Source organism: Mastomys coucha, unplaced genomic scaffold, assembly GCF_008632895.1.
Source record: "Mastomys coucha isolate ucsf_1 unplaced genomic scaffold, UCSF_Mcou_1 pScaffold8, whole genome shotgun sequence".
Classification (NCBI taxonomy): Eukaryota; Metazoa; Chordata; class Mammalia; order Rodentia; family Muridae; genus Mastomys; species Mastomys coucha.
The window spans coordinates 60,908,531-60,917,201 of NW_022196914.1; positions in this window are offsets into that span (position 1 = coordinate 60,908,531).

Genomic DNA, 8,671 nt, shown 5'->3' on the forward strand with positions numbered 1-8,671 from the left:
GGGATTAAGAAGAAGCTCCCTGCATTCTCAACAATTTCCTACATACTACTTCCAAATAAAAAGAAAAAAGGGGCAGGGCTGGAAAAATGGCTCAGAACTTAGTGCTCCTGCAGAGGACTCAGGCTTATTCTCAACATCCTTATCAGACAGCTCACAACTGCCTGAAACTCTAGTTCTAGAAGATCTAATGCCCTCTTTCTGACCTCTGTGGACACAAGGCATGCAAGTAGTGCACAGATACACATGCAGAAAAAAACACCCATGCACATAAAGTCACTTAAAAATATTTTTTAAATAAGATGATGACTTATTTAAGAAAAGTGACCACTGCTGGAAATCTTCTAACTCCAAGATTAGATGGAAATATTTCATTATTTATTTAGTTATGTATGAATGTGTGTGTGTGTGTGTGTGTGTGTGTGTGTGTGTGTGTGTGTGTATGCATGTTGAGGATAAGTCTTGCTATTCAGTTCTGGGCTAGTCTGAAACATGATTTAGAAGAAAATGGACCAAAGGAATCTAGAGGCAGATAAGATAGGGTAATGGGAGGATGATGGGGAACATGACTGTAACATGCTGTAATATATATGTGTATATATCATATTATGGATACATTGTGATGGTTTGTATATGCTTGGCCCAGTGGTATGGCCTTGTTGGAGTAGGTGTGTAATTGTTGGTGTGGGCTTTAAGATCCTCATCATAGCTTCCTGGAAGTCAGTCTTCTCCTAGCAGCCTTCAGAACAAGATGTGAAACTCTCAGCTCCTCCAGTCCCATGGCTGCCTGAAGGCTGCCATGCTCCCTCCCACCTTTGTGATACTTGTGGGAACCCTGCTGATTTCTCGGAGAGGTCTCAACCGACTCCAGAGACAACACCTCAACTCGACTCACCAGGGGGCTGGAGCCAGCCCAAGAGATTAAAGCCAGAACTAAAAGCCCAGTTTTCATAGAGACTAATACTTTGATCCCCCTTCCTGTCCTGGAAGCCTTTGCCTGGAATTCCTAGCTTTGATTTGCCCCCCTTTCCGTTCTCACCTAGTTGCTATATACATACCTGTGTTGCCTCTAAGTATAAATATTCCGTTTCACTAAGTAAAGACACACCTCGATAAGAACTCTTTCCTGGTGTCATGTCTCTTTGTTCCCCCTAACACCCATTCATTTGCAGGACCTCAAGTTCCCGTTCGTAGATCACCCACGGAACGAAGTGAAGCTGCAGGACGGTTTCCTTCAGATACTGGACTGAACTTATGAACTTGTAAGCCAGCCCCAATTAAATGTTATTCTTATCAGAGTTGCCTTGGTCATGGTATCTGTTCACAGCACTACAACCCTTAGTAAGGCATATATATATGTATATACGTGTGTGTGTAAAGGTCATAATGTACATATATGAACATGTCATTACTGTATATAGTTAATGTACACTAATAACACATATTTTAAAAAATATTTTTCTTCATTTGTAATATTATTGCCATTCTATCTCAAGACCAGATAATTACTTAAAACATTAATTTTAGCCAGGCAGTGATGGCACACACCTTTAATTCCAGCACTTGGGAGGCAGAGGCAAGTGGATTTCTGAGTTCAAGGCTAGCCTGGTCTACAGAGCGAGTTCCAGGACAGCCAGGGCTACACAGAGAAACACTGTCTTTAAAAATCCAAAACAAAAAAAGCATTAATTTTAAAGTTCAGTAGTTAGACTTCCATCAGTTTACATCAGTTTTAGTTAAGCACTGGATGCACACAGAACACTTCCAAAGAGCTGAACAGAGACTGCAGACACCAACACTGTTGCAGATTTTCATACCTTCCAAGGACACCAGAGCAAAGGACTCTTGTTTCTTAACTACAAGTGCTGGACTTTAAAATAGGTTGACTTTAGGGTAATCCATATTAAAGCATTTAATATAAAAGAAAACTGGATTTCTTCCTTCATGTTTCAGAGAGCTAGGATTCCATGTTTAGACCACTGTGCTCAGATATACACACTTTACAACTGCATATACTAATATTTATCTTTGAAGATTCTAATTTCTAAGTAAAACAAATTTCTTTCTGCAGCTGAACATTTCTAGAGTTGTCTTGTGTGTGGAAGAGAAATGAAAATAACCTTGAAGAGGGGCAGAAAAGGGGGATGAGAGTAAGGGATTGCCTAGCGTGCCCAAGTCAGTGCTTCTGTCCCCAGCACTGGAAAAAAAAAACCACTTGGGACGTCTCACACAGCAGAACTAGAAAATATTAAAGGATTTGAGAAGGAGGAGAAGAGGAAGACTAGTTTGTAATCAAAAGAATCAGAAAGACATGGGATTTCCAGATATGGTGGCACACCCCTCTGTAATGCCAGCACTTGGGTGGCTGAGGCAGGAGGATCATGGGTTCAAGTCCTACCTAGGCTAGATAGCATTTCTATGATAATCTGGGACATAGAGAGACCCTGTCTTTAAAAGTCTGCATATTGACCCAGTCAAATCCAAGATGTAACTATGAAGAGAAAAAAGCTGGACAGGGAGGGTGTTATAGGAGGCAAGGGACAAAGACATAAGTATGTGTCCTTCACAGAGGGAACAGAAGGGTGGGTGGAGACCATTCACAGGTAAGACATGGACAGTGAGGGAAAGGAAGGGTGGGCAGAGATCATCCACAGGTAAGACATGGACAGTGAGGGAAAGGAAGGGTGGGCAGAGATCATCCACAGGTAAGACACGGACAGTGAGGGAATAACAGCTGAAGCATGTTCACAGTCAAGAGAAGTCATTTTGCTCACTTGGGAAAAAACTTGGTGTGATCTTCTATTGGGTCATCACCTTCCTCCCACTTCTCCATACATCCTCCACAGGAAAAACACTGGACAATGTCCTTTTTGCCTAGAAAAAGGGGCAGGGTCAGTTCAACAGCACATACACCTGCCAACTCACAGGAAGACAGCTCCAGATTATCTAGTATAACCCTACTTTCATCTCCAGTTAGGTTGTGTGGCCAAGTCATTCAGGAGGTGATAACTCACACTCTTGGTCCTTCACTGGGGTGGTCAGCAATAGTCATTGAATGTTCCTATGCACCATATACTTTGATAAACCCATCATCCTAAATGATTTGCCATCAGAATCTGGAATAGGAGCTCCATGAGAGCAGAAATTTCTATCTGTTCTGGGCACTAGTGACATACTGGACATTCACAGACACAGGCAACTGACAAGCAATTGTTTACAGAAGTACAAATTTAAGAGTCTCTATGCAAGCTAGATTGCAAAGAATCATTTGTCTCCTCTCACATCATTGCCAGCTATATTTAATTAGAAATAGAAGCACATCATCCATGAAACTTGAGGAAGGCTGGCAAGAGGAGACAAGCGTTAAGAGCATGTGGTAAGAAGATCCTCTGTGCCAGTGGAATATGTCTGTTGGATGAAGTGGCTGCAGAATCCCCAGGTTCAGAGACAGAACACTGAGGGAGCAATGGGAAACTGAAGGTCTTAAGAGCCCCAAAGAGATCTACAACAAATGATGAAGACTAAAGGTAGATGCAAGAGGATTCAAATATGTGGTCCACACAAAATACTGACTCTAAAGAGATGCTCAGCATGAGAGCAGTGGCTGCTCTTGCAAAGGAGTCAGGTTTGGTTCCAGCACCCACATGATGGCTCACAGTCAATTGTACTCATCCCAACACCTTGTCTGGCCTCTGAGGACAGCATGCAGACATATGGCACACATATTTACATGCAGGCAAACACACACATGCATAAAGAAAAAAACCTGACTCACCTGTGTAGAAAAGGCCTGCTCTGACCAGAGCTTCAACAGCCACAGGTGATTCGTGGGGCCAGTCCTTAAATGTGTCTATCCTTAGTTCTTCATTAGCAAAGACACTATCATTGCAGTAAGCTTGGGAAAAAGGGATGCAGGTGACACCAGTAGGCTTTGAGCTTAAATTTTAAGTAAGCTGTGTGTGTGTGTGTGTGTTTGTATGTGGGGTGGTTGGGGGAGGCAATCCTGTAGGTGGAATGATCTGGTGACCTGTGTTTGCATCAAAATAACTGCAGGTGGTTAGAAGAGCAGGAAGGACTAAAGATTCAAGAGTGACCCTGTCAGAACTATGGGAAGAGGGTGGCAAAGAATGGGTTACTCCACGAATTCATTCTATTCATTTCTGTGTGTGATCAGTTTGTTAAAATGTAACTTCAGATTGTCCTTATCTATGTACCATCCGGATACAACAAAATGGAGAGGTGGTTCCTGTTTCCAGACTGAGGTCATTTCCCCTGTACCTTAAAATCATTTTGATGGCTTGCTCTTTGAGATGACCAGATTGAGGGGTTGGGGGGAGCTCCATTAAACTTTCTACCTCATGCTGACCTCTGGACACTGGTTCCCATGCTGTGAGGACTTACAAATTACCTTGATCTCAGAAGTTTCTCAAGTTTATAGCTTACTTGTATTCACATTTAAACCTAGATCAGGATTGTTTTCCTTTTCTTTTAGTATTTCTTTGGCATAGAGGAAACTACTTTAATTTAATTAACAGCAAAAAGATTTTACAGTCAAAAAACCTTTGTTTTATTTTAGGTTTGCCTTCTACTAAGCCATGATGCCATAAGGAATAGGTTCTACAGTTTTCCTCAGTGCTCACAGGGTTGCACTAAGTGCTCTGGATGGAGCAGGCTGGCACTTCAGCCTTTCTTTGGCTTCCTTCTTGACCTGATCTCTTCACCTGTCTCAGGAAGCTGTCTCAGAACATACATTTTTGAGTGTGTTTATATGTATGAAGGTACATGGGCATGTATGGACTTATGCCAGTGGAAGTTAGAAGACGCCCTTCACTGTTTCTCCGTGGTTGTTAGGGAAAGCCATGTGTGTGTGAAGTGTGAAGGTGTCTCACTTCCCAGGCTAGGTTATGGAACCCCAGTATCCATGTACAATGATACCTGGCTTTTGTCACATGGGTCCTGGAGACAGAATGCAATGCTTGTGTTTGCAAGGAAAGCACTCTGCACTCAATGCCCCAGCCCTGGTCCTTAGAGTTCCTAATATGCTCAATGCACTCAGTAAGTCTCTGCCCAGGATTCCTGCCCTTAACTTGCTTGTTTAACAATGGCAAGAGCATGCTGGGTAACACTGTAGACTCTGCCAGTATTGCTATGGTAACATTCATGAGCATCCTGAATGAACAGCCCATTTCCTATGTGTACAATATCACCCTTCTTGTGGACACTTGCTCTGTAGCCATAGAAACAGTTCTACCTTCCAAAGACATAGAGAACAAACACTGGATGCTTCTCCTTTCTCCCTTTGGGTTTGCTGTTTTAGCAAGTTACTGAAAATGGTGGTCCTGGGCTAGAGAGATGGCTCAGCGGTTAAGAGCACTAACTGCTTTTCCAGAGTTCCTGAGTTCAATTACCAGCAACCAAATGTGGCTCACAACCATCTGTAATTGGATCTGGTGCCCTCTTCTGGTGTGCCTGAAGATAGCAATAATGTACTCATACATAAAATACATAATCTTTAAAAAAGAAAGAGAAAAGAAAAGAAAAGGAAGGAAGAGAAAAGAAAAGAAAGGAAAATGGTGGTCCCAGCATGAAGGATGCCATGTGTGTGTGAATGTGTGTATGTGTGTGCATGTGCTCAAATATGTATGTGTGTGTGTTTTGCCTATATGTGTACTATGTGTGTGCCTAAGGCCCCAGATGGCCAGACAGGATGTCAGATCCCCTGGAGATGGGGGTTATAGATTGTTGTAAGCTGCTACTATGTAGACATTTTGAAATTAACCTAAGTCCTGTGTATGAACAACAAATACTCTTAACATTTGAGACATCCCTTCAACCCCAAGTTCATTTGAGGGTCACAATGATTTGCTATGCAGTAAGCTAAGCTATCCTTCAACTTGTGATATTTCCACCTCAGCTTTCTTAAAGTGGGATTGCAGTCATAGACCTCTGCACTTGGCATAAAACTCAAGTAGCCTGTACTGGCCTCTAACCCAATATCATAGTCCAACCTGGCCAGAAGTGCCTCCTTCCAAGAGCAGCGATTGCAGGGGTAAGCAATTCTACCCAGTCTACCATAGAATTCTTACTATATTATGATTGCTTTCATTGTGTCCACTCTTCCTTGTCCCCATGTCCCTGAACTCTGCCAGGCCTGAATTCAGAGCCTGTCCTACTTGCTATATAGATGTTCTACTGACATAAATTCCTAACACTAAGGTTTTCTTTTCCATGGATGCTGGAATGGAACCAGAGGACCTTGCCCATTCTAAGCAAGCAAGTAATATCCTCAGACCTGTTACCTCATTTTATTGTGAAAGTTCCTGAATTTCTTTTTTTATAGATTGTTTTCCTACTGTTTAATCAGGTTATTGTTGTTTGATTTTTGTTATCCCCTTTCCTGGTTTCCCCTCCGAAAAAAAAAACCTATTCCTTCCCCCCTCCCCCTGCTCACCAACCCACCCTCTCCCGCCTCCTGGCCCTGGCATTCCCCTACACTGGGGCATAGAACCTTCACAGGACCAAGGGCCTCTTCTCCCATTGATGACCGAGTAGGCCATCCTCTGTTACATATGCTGCTGGAGCCATGAGTCCCACCATGTATACTCTTTGGTTGGTGGTTTAGTCCCTGGGAGCTCTGAAGGTACTAGTTAGTTCATATTGTTGTTCGTCCTAAGGGGCTGCAAACCCTTTAGCTCCTTGGGTCCTTTCTCTAGCTCCTTCATTGGGGACCCTGTGCCCAGTCCAATGGATGGCTGTGAGCCTCTACTTGTGAATTAGTTGGGAAGTGGCAGAGCCTCTCAGGAGACAGCTATATCAGCCTCCTGTCAGCTGGCACTTGCCAGCATCCACATTAGTGCCTGGGTTTGGTGATTGTATATGAGAAGGATCCCCAGGTGGGGCAGGAGCACACAGAGCCATTTAAGAATACCTTTAGGTCTGTAGATGTAGCTCAGTCATTAGCATGCTCTCCTACCCTCCAAGAAGATTGAGGTTCCATCCCCAGCACCTGAGAAGCTCTGTCTCAGAACTCAGCAAAAGGACCAAAACTTCAAGGTTCATTTGAATTTGGGGCCAGTCTGGGATAGAAGAAACACTAAAAATTGCTTCCAAAACATTTTATCCAAAATTTTAGTCGTTTGAATGGAAGCATCTGTTACAGCACCAACACTACATAGTTAGTCATGCATATCTATGCTAAAAACTAAGCCACTTAATGAACAGCTCCACAGTACAGAAGCTTGCCACTAAACCTAATAACCTCTAAATTCATTCACTCATGGTAGGAGAAAACAAACTCTTATAAGGGCTGGAGAGATAGCTCAGTGGTTAAGAGAACTGACTGCTCTTCCAGAGGTCCTCAGTTCAGTTCCTAGTATCCACATCAGACAGTTCATAAATGCCTTTTACTCCACCTCCAAGGGATCTGGCATCCTTGTCTGGCTTCCAAAGCACCTGTAAACATGTGGCACACACACACACACACACAGAGAGAGAGACAGAGACAGAGACAGAGACAGAGACAGAGACAGAGACAGAGGGGGACACACACAAAAAAAAAAGAGAACAAGCAAAGTGTTTGGAATGTGTCTGAGGTTTTACCTGAAACCATAGGCAATTCTCTTCTGACCCAGGAATTCACAAAATGTTCTCCCTGAGGAAAGAAATTAACTGATTGATTAACTTATAAAATATAATCCTCCTGTGAGCTACAACTTAAATAGTTCTTCCACTGAAGCCAAGTTTCATTAGAGCAGCAGGATTTGGGCAAAGCAATCCTTAAATTTGGTCTGATTTTATTGATTTGGGGAATGTTTATACAGTTCCAAACATTGGTGAAATGGAAATGTTCTCAGGGACACTCTTACCAGTTCAACAACAGAACTGCAATTACACACACAGATGCGTTTGACTCATGAGGAAGAGGGCTCACCTCAGAAGGGCCTCTCCCACTGAGCAACTCTCCCTCTGAGAGAACTGCACCCAGACCTTCAGCCCATGCTGTCTGCAGAGGCTGCTTCTAAGTCAACCAATACAGTCTTCTTTGGCTTCAATTTGGACTGTGTTTCCCACTGCCCACCACTAGTTTGAGTCTAAATGCCCAGCTGCAGGAGGCAGCTCTGAGTGCCCTGCTTCTGCCAGGTACCACAAAGGACTGAGTCTGGCATCCAGGTGGAGGCATCAGGAGGATGCTAGGGGAGTGGCCTCAGTCAGAGGGAAGATGAAGGAGGCAGAAGCTACCCACAGGCAGCCTGAAAAACCAAATCTAAGCAGTTCAACTTAACAAGAGAACAACATTTTTGTTTTCCTCCCTGCCAATCACATACAGGACAATGAGAAGAGAAAGGGAGAAAGACACAGAATCCATCAAAAAACAAAACAAACAAAAGCCCTCACCCTGACAATTCACATATTATTAGGTAAAGAACATACACTATTGGAAAAAGTTAGCTGATGTAAATTACCGTTACATGAACAAATCCCTCATAGCCTTGAATATACTGGGCAATTTCCTCTGAGGATTTCTTACTTTGAAGAAATTCGCATCTGTAATTAGAAATACAATTAAAATATGCCACCTATAAATAGAGATGTTCTACATTCCAATGAGCATTTGATAAAACCTTTTATAACTATTGGACTTTAAATATCAGTAAAACTGTCAAAAAAAAAAAAA